The 12,709-nt window shown below is 38.6% G+C and overlaps 1 protein-coding gene across 1 annotated transcript in view; it reads right to left on the minus strand.

Annotated features, from left to right (window-relative positions):
- Positions 1-606: 606 nt before the first annotated feature.
- The window catches only part of IFI44 (interferon induced protein 44), a 38,060-nt gene continuing 25,957 nt past the window's right edge, over positions 607-12,709 (minus strand). Inside the window, exon 10 of the transcript XR_012079006.1 lies at positions 607-628. The gene's annotated coding sequence lies outside the window, so the exon portion shown is untranslated. The remainder of the gene's footprint in view (positions 629-12,709) is intronic.

A 12,709-nucleotide genomic window follows, 5' to 3' on the forward strand; every position in this document is an offset into this window, starting at 1 on the left:
TATCCCTCCTGATTTCCTACATCTCACACTCCCACACCAGACTCTGAACCAAACACACTGGGCTGTTGTTGGGTGCCCCCCGTCCCCCGCATGCTGGATCCCACCTCCACCACCTTGAGGACTTTGCACTTACTGTTTACTCTGCCAGGAACACCTTGAGTTTTGCATAATTGGATCTTGCTCATGATTGATTTCTCCGCCAACTGTCACCTCAGAAAGGCACTCCAGAATAAGCCCTGTAATGCTGGCCTGGCACACAAGCCTAAAATATTTATTATCTGCGTCTTTGCATTAGTCAGCTCGGGCTGCCATAACGAAGTATCGTGGACTGAATGCCTTAAACAACAGCTATGTGTTTTCTCACAGATCTGAAGGCTGGCAGTCTCAGATCAGGGTGCCAGGAGGTCAGGCTCCGGTGGGGGCCCTCCTCCTGGCTCGCAGAAGGCTGCCTTCCTGCCGGGTCCTCGCCTGCTGGAGAGTGCCCTCAGCTGTCTCCTCCTCTTCCAATAAGAGCACCAGTTCTAAAGAATCAGGATTCCACCTTTATGCTCTCTTTCAACTTTAATTATCTCCTTAAATCTCCTGTGTCCATGACAGTCACGTGGAGGGTTAGGGCTTCAACACAAATCTGGAGGAGACACAATTCAGTTCATAGCAGCCTTTATACCAAAGAATACAGTCTTTCCCCTCCACCATTTTGCCCATCTGTCTGGCAAAGGTACTTCACCAGTGTTTAATGCCGCAGAGTGCATACGCATTTCCATTAAAAATTGTTATATATTTAGAGCGGAGTAAGATTAGGCATAGCCATAATGTTGGTTATAAAACACCAACCAGTTATTTTAATTCTGTAACATCTTCATTTTTGTTCTGTCTTCAAAATACATTGTTGGAACAAGAGAAAGTAAATCTGAGTGGAATGAATGTAAATATCTCCTTGGTTTTTATACCTACACTTGGTAAAAATGGAAAAATTAGTCATCATGAGAATCAGAAAGCCCTTCTAGAAGCCTTAAAGAAACAGAGCTGATCTGCAGCGGAGGACCGATAATGCTTTTCCCAACACCTTGTTTCCTCAGTTTTATTCACTGCTTATCCCATTTTTAGAAGCTATTGTACAAAAATGTATGTTTTCTAAAGTTTGACCATGTCCTAAGAAAAAGAAAGAGAAAGTAGATTACCCCCAGATAAGCAAGGTTTAGCTTTGCCCATCACTAGAGGAATAGCCTGTCAAAATATAGCAGGTGCATGCCAAGGAATAATGACAGATAGCAGTTAGAAGTAACAGCAACTTGCACATTCCTTAGGAACATAGTATTGAGTGGAAAAAAATAAGAGACAAAAATCAATAGTGTAATACTATGCATAAAAATTAAAAATATGCACATGCACAAAACATACATATTTTACAAGTGTACATACACTGTCAAGGTAGACATCAAATACACGGGCCTGAGTACCTATGGAGAGACTGACTTGGAAGTCCAGGAAAAGAGGAAAGCATTCCGAAAAAAAGAACAAGAGAGGAGTTTGCAACCTGTGATGATGGTGAGCGGACTATGAGTGGCTCAGATATTCGTACTTGAGGTGCGGAAGGAGGGAAGGCGGAAAGAATAAAGATAGGGGAAAGGAGGGAGGAAGAGGGGGAAATGAGCATGGGGTGGAAGCAGGAAAAAAATAATGGTGAATAGAACTCTCTTCGGATCACGTCCGTTCATTGCGTTTTTGGTCCCAAGCCCCTCGGGGTGTACTCATGGACCGTTGCTGAGTGTGGACCAAAGTTGAAGTCGTAGCTCAGAGTGTCAAAGAGCATCAGAGAAGCAAATAATGCAAGCTCGGATAGAAGGGTTAGACATGAAAGGCGCTGCCAAATGGCCCTTTTTCTTTCCTTGAGCCTCCGAGTCTATCCTGACTTATGGGTGCCATCTGCTGGTCCTTTCAGTTAATCGCCTCTCCAAAACACTGCTTGACTTGGCCTTCACAGTTATTTGGAAGCCAGTACTGAGAGCCTTGTCACTCAGATACTCCATTTCTTGCTACAGGTGTCATCTCTGAGGCAACCTCTTTCCCCCATACTGGTAGGTTCCATCTTAAGCGTTTTCTTTGTTAGCAAACCTCCGCAGAGTTCATTCCTCTGTTAAAAGTACTTTTTCAGGGGGAAAACAGAATGTAGCTTCTGACAGAGGCAAGGAAACTATTTCCCAGTTTTCTCTAAACATCAGCTTTGATTTTCCTTTTCCAAAGCTGGAAACATGCCTTGGACCTGAGCTGTCCTTACATACACCTAAACTGCACTTGTAACACTTTCCCATTTGAATTAAAAAGATTTCCATAAACTGATTTGCATACAGTCCTGGAGAGAGATTTCTAAGGTTTTTTTTTTTAACTTCAGTGTAGATTTCCCAACTATCTTACTCACCGTTGGATGTGTATTATCAAATGCCCTTATTATCTTACTGTCATTTCCCATCTTTCTGTTTTAATTTTCTCATTTATCAGACTCTGGCTCGATTCAGAAAAAGGATAAATGTCAGCATGTGTAATGCTGTTTCAGCCAGACAGCCGGTCACTCACTTCATTACTGATGGTCTCTCTGAACATGTGGAGGAATCTAGTCAAGTCTTGTACTTGTTCATAAGTAGAAGCCGTTCGTTAACAATTGCAACATTTCGACAACAACCCCCAAAAATCCTGTCTCATTCCACATTCCCTTCTTGACAGAACAGTGCATCATGTTGAATCACTTCTCATTCATGTTTAGTCTTTGTTACTTGAAAAAGGAGGGAAAAACTCAAGCAAGTTATTTCTGGAGCAAACACCGAGAATAACCATGAAACTGACACGCCATCTTCCCTCCCTTGATGGTGTGGCTATTAAGCGGCAGGAGTTGATTCTAGGAACAGATTGTCCTCAGACTATTTCCCTCAAATCCCATATGACTATAATGCTGTTGTTATGGGGAAAGACGAGGGAATCTCCTGAGGATCTTGAACACCATGGAGGACATGAGGCCCTGAGACAGGGATCAGGACACAACCCACCCACCACTGTGCTCATATGGCCTGTAAGTGAAGAATGTTCTTCACGTTTTACATGGTGGAAGAAAATGTCAAAAGAAGAATAATATTTCATGATACATGAAAACTATATGAAATTTAAATTTCAGTATCCATAAATAAAATGCTATTGGAGCACAGCCATTCTCATGTATGCACTTCTTGTCCCTGGCTGCTTTTGTAATACAACAGTAGAGTTCTGTAGTTGAAACAGAGACCACATGATCCACTAAGCTGAACATATTTACCAACTGGTCTCTCCAGGAAAAGGTCACCAATTTTGACCTTAAGGCAGAATTCAGAATGAGAGTTGAGGGCTACAATGTCCTCTGTAGAGTCTCCAGCCAGAGACCCCAGTGAATGGGTTTCCAGGGAAAACATGGGAACCAGTGCAGCCAGCCCCTTACTCTCAGAATCTATTGCTCTTCTTTCCTCATCCATTTAGTCTTTTTATCGTCTGACACTGGTCTCAAGAATCTTGAGGTTACCCTGCCAAATTCAAAAGGTTCTAAACTCATTTGGCAAAAAGGGGTCCTTTTTTTTTTCTAGAGCCACTCCATTCCCATCCAGAGGGTTAGTCAAAATTCTCAAGTCTTTGTATATCCAACCAGAAGTGTCCCATGCATCTAAAAGCAAGTGTGCACTTTTTCAGAAATGCACTGAAGATTGCTAACTACAAAAAAAAAAAAAGAGAGAGAGAGAGAGAATATTGAGGTTCCCTTATCGCTGTGTCCAAGGTGTGCTAGTTCACCTTGGACTACACACGCACACAAAGGAAGGGCTTGTGCTGGGCAATTCCCTTAGAAACCTCAATTTCTGGTGGCCTGTGGAGACTAGGTATAAATAAAGAGTTAAAAAGCTCCAGGTATCTACACCAAAAACAGGTTCAGTTTCTCCAGAGTAGGGTCCTTCTTCATTTTATACTATAAAATGAGGGCAGAAGCCAAGCAGACAGATGGTCCACTTCCTTATGGTTCGTTTCCTTCAGGACCTTGCCCGTGAAGTGATGAGTTCTTTGGTACTGCTGAATTCCTATTTTATATCATTAGCCCAGTGAGACTAAAGCAAGTTTTAAGCCTCCGCTTTTGTTAGCTTTTAACCTTCAAGGCTGTGCCTTAAAGGGTAAAAGTTTCAGAGAAAGAAGAGCTCACCTTGGTATATATATTTTTTTCTTGTTTCTGGTTATCTTGGTTTCTCTCTAGTGCCCTTAAGTAGCTGTTATTACTGACTGATTCTTTTTTTTAAAAATTGAATCCTGTTTTTATTGTTTGTTCTGAGACAGGAAGTTTGTTCTGATGCAAGATACTCTCTTAAAACCAGAGATGGAACTATTTTTTTTCTTTCTTTTTATAGTAAATAGGGATGGCAAGTCTTTTTCTACTAGGATTGTCAGATGATAAAGTTGTCTGCTTCCTTCCAACAAAGAGTGACTTTAGGCTGGAAATCCTGGGAGATGCCTTTAGAGAATACAGTATATTTTCACCGAGTGTCCAAGGGATGCACTTTACAACAGGAGAGATAATGTAACTGTGCGCCACGGAAGAGTCCACACGATGACCTACAGAACAGAAATTTGTCCCAAGGACATCTTCAGAAGGTGAGATGCCATTGAGAGATTATAACTGTACGATGACTACTCATGTCTGTGCTGCCACTGGAAACCCCCACTTGTCCCTTCCGTCACGGTTTCATGCAGGTACTGAGCCCAAGACAGAGTGCTCAGAACTGAATTACCTCTGTCATTCTCTCTTCACTATTGCCTTGTCTCTCAGTGAACTTAAGTATTTATTTCCCCAAATTGTAGAAGTGGAGAATGACAACATGTGGTTAACTGATTTCTTAAAAGCAGGCCTTGCTGTAAGCTAGTCATAGGCAGTGCAGTGTTTTTCATTCATGGAAATTCTGGAAATGCTTTAATTAACCTTATAGAAACGTTGTTAACTTGAAACAGATTCTGCAACAAGTTATACTTCCTAGATTCACATTTTAAATGGTGGAAGAAAATATCAAAAGAACAGAGCATGAATCAATCAAACGGAAAACAGGAAAGCAATAGAGAAAATCAGTGGAACCAAAGTTTATTCTTTGTAATGATCAAGTAAGTTGATAAAATTGATTAAAACCTAGTTAGACTGATCAAAAAGAAAAGGAAAAATTTAAAAAGAGACATCACTGTAGATCTTACTTTCATTTAAAAAATAATAAGGAAATATTATGAACAGCTTTACGCTAATAAATTTGGCATATGGACAATATGCTTGAAAGATATGAATTATGAAAAGATATCCAAAATAAAATAGAAAATATAAATAGTCCTACAGCAATTACTGAATTAGAATTTCTAATCAAAATCTTTACCACAAAGAAATTTCCAGGCTCAGAAAGATTCAATGGTAAATTCCATCAAACATCTAAGGAAAAATAATATGAATCCTACACAAAGTATTTCAAAAAAATAAAAGAGGACACTTTCAATTCATGTAACCAAAATCAAAGACACCTCCAGGAAAAAAAAAAACTATACTAAATTCCCGTAAACACAGACACAACTTCATAAATATATAGACACAAAAACACATGAAGGCCAAGAATGGCTTATACAGATGATAAATGATCAGTTCAACATTCAAAAATAAATCATTCCCCATATAAATAAAACAGGAAAAACCCATATGATCATCACAATAGATGCAGAAGAAAAGTGAACAAAATTAAATTCCCATTTATGATAAAATCTTTGAAAACTAGGAATAAAAAGGAACTCTAACATGATGAAAGGCATCTGGAAAAACCTACAGCTAGATTGAAAAAGACAAATTTATTTTGTATCGCACAGGGAACTATACTCAATATCTTGTAATAACCTTAATGGTAAAGAATATGAAAACTTATATGGATGAGTGGGGCATTACAGGATACACCAGAAATTGATACACTGTAACTGACAGTACTTCAATTAAAAAAAAATTTTTAAAGAAAACCCCACAGCTAATATCACTCTTGAAAGTGAAAGGCTCAAAACTTTCTAACTAAGATCACAAATAAGAAAAGAATGTCTGTCTCGCTCCTTCTGTTCAACCTTGGGATGGAGGTCTTAACTAGCCAGTTTAACAAGGCAAATATAGATAGATAGATAGATAGATAGATAGATAGATAGATAGATAGATAGATAGATGATTGATAAAGTCAAGGAATAAATATTGGAAAGAAAAACTAACACTGACTTTGTCTTCCCAGGACATTGTCATGTGCACAGAAAATCCTAATGAATTTATACAAAATCTACTAGAACTAATAAAAAAAAATTCAGCAAGTTCACAGGATACAGTCAATAATACAAAAATCAATTCTACTGCTGTATCATCACAATTAAAATTTTAAAATAAATTTAGAAACTAACATCATTTATGAGAAAACCAAGAGATGAAATATTTAGGAATAAGTTTAGCAAAGAGGGGCCAAATTTGTGCAATGAAGACTAACACATTGCAAAGGAGAATTAAAGGAGATATAAATAGATACACTGAGATAGTGGCAAAATATTGCTCTTTAATTTTACTGTTTACCTTTGACAGATTTTGAAATTAATTTCGTGATGACCTCATGAAATAAGTTTGGAGGTGTTCTGGGTTCCCATTTTATCTATTCTGTGTGTAAAATATGTAAGATATTTTGAAGAATTTACTTGGGAATAAGCTTTTCTTTGTGGATGGGTTTATTTTTTAATTTGAATATTTCATAGCTTAATTAAGGATTCTGTTAGGCAGAGAGAGCAAATCCCTCCTTCTGCCATCTTTTTATTCTATTGAGGCCCTCAACAGATTGGGTGATGGCCACCCGTACTGGGGAGGGCAATGCACTTCATTCAATCTCTTGATTCAAATGCTGGAAACATCCTCACAGACGTAGCCGGAAATAATGCCTAACCAGACATCTGGACATTCCATGATCCAATCAGATCCTAAAATTAATTCTTAGATATGGCTATGCTATAAATACCACAATTTGTTTATTCATTCATCAGCTGGTGGGCATCTGGGTTATTTATAGGTTTTGCTATTATAAGTAATGCTGCAATAAGCATGAATGCACAAGTCTTTGAATGGATATATTTTGTCATTTCCATTAGATAAATACTTAGAGTGGGATTGCTGGATCAGATAATCTTAAGTTTGTAAGACACTGTCAAACTATCTTCCTAAATTAATGTGCTATTTTGAATTTCCACAGCAAAGTATGAGAGTTTCAGTTGCTTCACGTCTTGATCAGAAGTATTGTCCATCTTCCTGACTTGAGCCACTTGGGTGAGTGCCTATTGGTATCTCTTGGAAGTTATCGTCTGCATCTTCCTGATGACTACTGATGTCTAGCATCCTTTGTGATTATTGGCCACTTTTGTGAAGTGCCGGTCAAACTGTTGCCCATTAAAAAATGTTTTTTTCTTATCTTTGAGTAAGAGTCCTTTTTATGCTCTGGATAAGGTCTTTGTTTACTTTTCTGGATATCAGCTTTTTGTTGATCCAGTTTCAATTTTTTTCTCCCAGTCTGTGGCTTTCTTGACTATGTGTTTCAAAATGAAAATGTTTTAAATTTTCATCTAATCCATTTTCAATTTTTTTTCTTAGGTAGTTTTTAATATTAAGAAATCTACCTAACTCAATGTCAAAAAAAAACACCTTGTCTTAAGTTTGCGTTTAGAAATTTAATAATTTGAGCTCTTCTATTTAACTTTATGACATGTTTTGAGTTATTGTTTGTCTATGGGGTGAGGTAAGGGTTAGAGGGTTTTTTTACCCTATGCATTTGTTTATCTATTTGTTCCAGCACTTTTTAAAAGGTTATCTTTTCCTATTAAATGATTTTGTCACTTTGATTGGAAATCAATCGAACATTTAAGCATGAATGTCCCTTCTGATGCATTTTCACAGCCCCTGTAAGAAAACACCACATTAGAACAGAGTCACTTATTTGAGCCCCGGCGGGACCCCTCCTAATGAGTCATTTGTGGGAAGGACTCTCAAAGATGGAGTTAGTTTCTGTTAATGACTTGTACAGCCAAGATGCTACCTGATTCTCCACCTGCTTGCATATCCAGGTAATTTCTGGTAGGCACCTGAGAAGAGTGAAATAAACAACGTTTTTCTTTAGATATTTTAAACTTAGTCTTACTGTGCACTGAAGGCTTTCCTTCTTTTTGATTTTGGTGAGGGGATTTGATTATCCCTGAGGTGTCATACAAATTAATAAATAATGATGTAAAAGAGTGGATGGATGACAATTAGCCCTTGTGAGTCTTTGTCTCAAAATCCTGTATAATATCCTTAATTTCTGCAATATATTTGTAACAATTGGCATTAAGGGAAAGCAATAATAATAAATGTGCAGGGAAAATAGTGTAGTTAATATTTTGTGGTTTGATGATGTATACTGGTTCTAATGCAAGCGATTCATTTTGTGATGAATAGTAAAAAAGAGAAAACATGAAATTAGCAGGTGAACAGAACCACCTTGCCATCATCCTGGCCAGTGATCACTGCTGAAGCTCCCAGTGAGCTCCAAGATCATTCTTTCTCAGTGCAGTCATGTTCCCAGTTTATCCAGTCCTCTCTCCCACTGCTCTTCCTTCTTCTCACTATCTGCATGGACCGTCACTCTCCTCTCCTCCCCCTGCCCAGGTCTCATCGCCAGTTATGAACTTGTCTCTTCTTGGTCCCGGACTTAACCTGGTTGAAGTAATGAAGTGATATTCTCGCTTCTCTGGGCATACAGGGTAGTCATTTGAGCTCACAAATGGCAAACTGGGACCAATTACAGATATTTGGTGCATCATTTGGTAATTTTAAATGAAGTATGAAAACAGAATAAACATAGATTGATTTTTATATCTTACTTTGATTCTACTTGGGGGCGGATTGTGAAAAAACTTGTTATGAATAGAAAACTACGAAAAGGTGAGATAAAAGTCACAGAAAGAAAGTTTGTAACTTAAGGGCACCAGTGTCTTAAGGATTTATCCCACCGCTTGCACAACAAAGATACCTTTCAAAACTTAGTTCTATCACTTGGAATCTCATGTGTTAGAAGGATTTACTTCATAGAGTTTTTACTGCCTGTCCCATACATGCAAATATTTACATTGGGACTTTGATAGTTATAATATCCTAGAATTTCAGACCTGGAAATCAGCTTAATTAATCTTGTGAAGTCCAAGCTCCTAACTTTACAAATAAAACCCCTAAATCTTACAGAAGGAAAGAAATTAACCTCCAATCATAGTGCTACTTAGCAATAGAGCAAAATGTGGAATCTCTGCTGCCAGAGTCTCATTTAATGCTGTATCCCTCAGACTCTAGAATCTAGAACAATACCTTCCCTACACAGTGGACATTCCCATGAATAATAATCATAAAGGTTGGAAGGAATGCTTTTTCTTGAATGCAAAGAGGAGTTCATTGTTATAACTTAGGATTCACGTGACTTTCAGGATATACATTCTTTCCGTGCATATGGAATGCATAGAAAATGTAGCCCAGGTGAATGCTAAATGTTTTTAACAACAAAATATGCTTGGAAAAGGAGCAAAATTAGCACACTAAAGGAGTGAGTCTCAAAAACCCATATGCTGAGACTCTTGAAGAAAATCTCAAGTTTGTAGAGATTACAGAATAACTGCAAGTTTCTAGATATTGAGCTCTTGGAATGACTGACGACTGTATGTCGAAATGCATGCCCTTGGCCCTGCAATGATGCAGTTAGATTGTCTCATTGTAAACCAAGCTGGGCCCTCAACAGCCCCCATCCACATCCCTGAACGGAACTACCTCACCATCCAGTTCTCACTGTGACCAAACTTTGTGCAGAATGTCCTTCCTAAGACACTTGCATAGTTTGTGGCTCAATCAAGAATGTTGCTAAACAGGTGAATTATCTCCCCCCAGGATGCTGGGAAGTTTGTAGCTTGATGCACCACTGGGGAGTATGCTGTTTGAAGCTATAGGTACTGCACACACACTGACCAACCCTAACATTTGTGTTAATAAATCACAACCACTGGTAAAGGAAAAGCATGCTGGCCACAACTGTCACCCTCTGTAGCCTTGTCTTGCAAAAGAGATAGAAACCTTTTCTGTATTTAGAAGAACAAGACTATCTTTTAAAAAATTCAGTAGCTTTTCTTTTTTCTAAATGAATTAGACTCATGCCAATGATGGTGAATTCTCCAAAGAGTGAGGCGAAAATCTTGACATCTATTTTAGCTTCACCCTCCCCATGCCTCAGGGAGACAGTTCTTTCCTTACTATCTCTGAGCTAAAAGAAGTCCTCCCTGGTGTCCACAGAGAGATACTGTGCTCCACAGTCCCTGGGCTGTGAGTGGAGACTGACCATTCAGGTAATGACCTCACAGCGCACAGTCTACACTAATTATGGCACTAAAGAAAGTGTTAAATCTGTGGGGATTTTTAGTCAAGCAATAGCCAAATGTGTTTTTAATATTAGGAGAAAAGGACATATACATAAATCACTATACTGTAAGGCAAAAATTACTGCTACCAGAGACGCATGATCAAAGTACTATAAAGTACCGATGGAACACTTTACTTCACTGATAGTGTGGGAAAAGTTATAAAATGGCGTGGCATTCAAATTGGGCTTTGAACAATTGGTTAAATTCTAATAGGGAAAAAACGTAGAGACTGTGTTCTGTGCCGCAGGAGTAGTGAAGGCATGAACATTTATCCTATGTTCAGGAATGGACAGAAAACCGGAGGTTGTAATGTAAGTTGTGGGGAAGAGAAGAAGTTACGGGATGGTCGACTGGACTTTTGCCTTCAGACGTGTTTCTCAGGCTGGCATCCAATTCCATTCTATATCATAGCAAAGCCTGCCCCTACAGCTTGCTTTTTCCAGGCTCCCACCTCAGCCAGTTGGCGGCTGGGTTTGGCCAGTGGGAGATACCAGCTAGAGACTAGAGGGCAGTGGTGCGGAGATCCAGGGGCTGTCTGCTCCTCTCTCACTCTTGGGTGTGACTCCCAGCAGCAACTCTTGTCTTCTTCATGGCTCCACCGTCCACGGGCCACTCCCACCCTGTACGGTGTCACTGCGCACCAGGAAACCCCACCCCCCATACTTGGAGTTTCAGCCAAAGATCTCTGGCTTCTTGGTTCTGTTAACACCATCTCATCGCCTTTCTCTCTGCCTCAAGGGCAGTAGCAGCTTCCTCTTTCAGCTGAAGGAACTCAGAATGTGTCGCCCCAAAATACGCCTCCCTGATATAAAAATGATTTTGAACTGAAGACATCTAAGAAGAAGGACGAGCTCTCTCTACCTTCCCCTCTTCTGCCTAAAGGCTGGGTATAAATTCTCCCTTCACTGAAAATTCTTGTCAGCCCACAAATAGTGCCAGAACAACCTGCTGAAAACCTCATTCCATTAGTTCCTGCCCAAATATTTACTGTCCCACAGTTTGTCATCCTTGGAAGCCTAAAGCTGCTTTCCTTTGTCCTGTCATTTCTCTACAGATGCATTGTTCCTTGTTGAAGATGCTATATAAGCTGGAGTTCTAAGCCACAGCTTTGAGTTACTATTTGTTGAGGTTTCTCCTCCATGATGCACACTCCAAGTGTAAATAAATGATTTTTCTCTTGTTAATCTTTTTGTTAAAGAACCCCAGTTGACAGCTTAAGATTGGCAGAGATAGCGTTTTGGCTCCCCTACATAGCTAAACTACAACTTGCTTCTCTAGCTTTCATTTGGCTTCTCAGCTTTTCCACCACTTTGTTTAAAAGACCTGGAGTTGCTTCTGGTTTCTACCAGGAACCTGTGAGTACAGATGGCCATTAAGACTGACCAATAAAAGAAATAATGGCTTCAGATCCACCTCTCTTTGCCTTTTCCTACCTTAGTCCTCTATATTTGAAAATATAGTTGACCCTTGAACAATGCAGGGGTTAAGGGTACCTATCCTTTACGCACAATCAAAAATCAAGTACAATTTTTTTAACATTTTTTATTGATTTATAATCATTTTACAATGTTGTGTCAAATTCCAGTGTTCAGCACAATTTTTCAGTCATTCATGGACATATACACACTCATTGTCACATTTTTTTCTCTGTGATTTATCATAACATTTTGTGTATATTTCCCTGTGCTATACAGTGTAATCTTGTTTAAAAATCAAGTACAATTTTTGACTCAAAACTTAACTATTCATAGCTCACTGTTAGTGAGAAGTCTTACCAATAACATAAACAGCCAATAACACATATTTTGTATGTTATAGGTATTATATACTGTATTTGTACAATAAAGTAAGCCAGAGAGAAGGAAATTTTATGAAGAAAATCATAAGGAAGAAAAAATACACTTGCAGTACTGTTATTGTATTTATCAATACTGTAAGTTTACATCATGTGTTTACAAGATGAATCATCTGTCTGTCAGTATCTACATCAATATTGCCTCACATAATACAAAACACTATAGATGTTCTACATAGTACTAACACTAGACCAAAATGAAAAGATAATGTGAAAAATAAATTCATATGTATTTCCAAGTATGATGATTCATGCATTGATAATGGGAGGCAGCAATACAATTGATTCAGGGTAGCCTAGCCTATATACTAGTGAATGAATCAGTATAAAATT

The sequence above is a fragment of the Vicugna pacos genome, chromosome 13 (genome assembly GCF_048564905.1).
Source record: "Vicugna pacos chromosome 13, VicPac4, whole genome shotgun sequence".
Lineage (NCBI taxonomy): Eukaryota > Metazoa > Chordata > Mammalia > Artiodactyla > Camelidae > Vicugna > Vicugna pacos.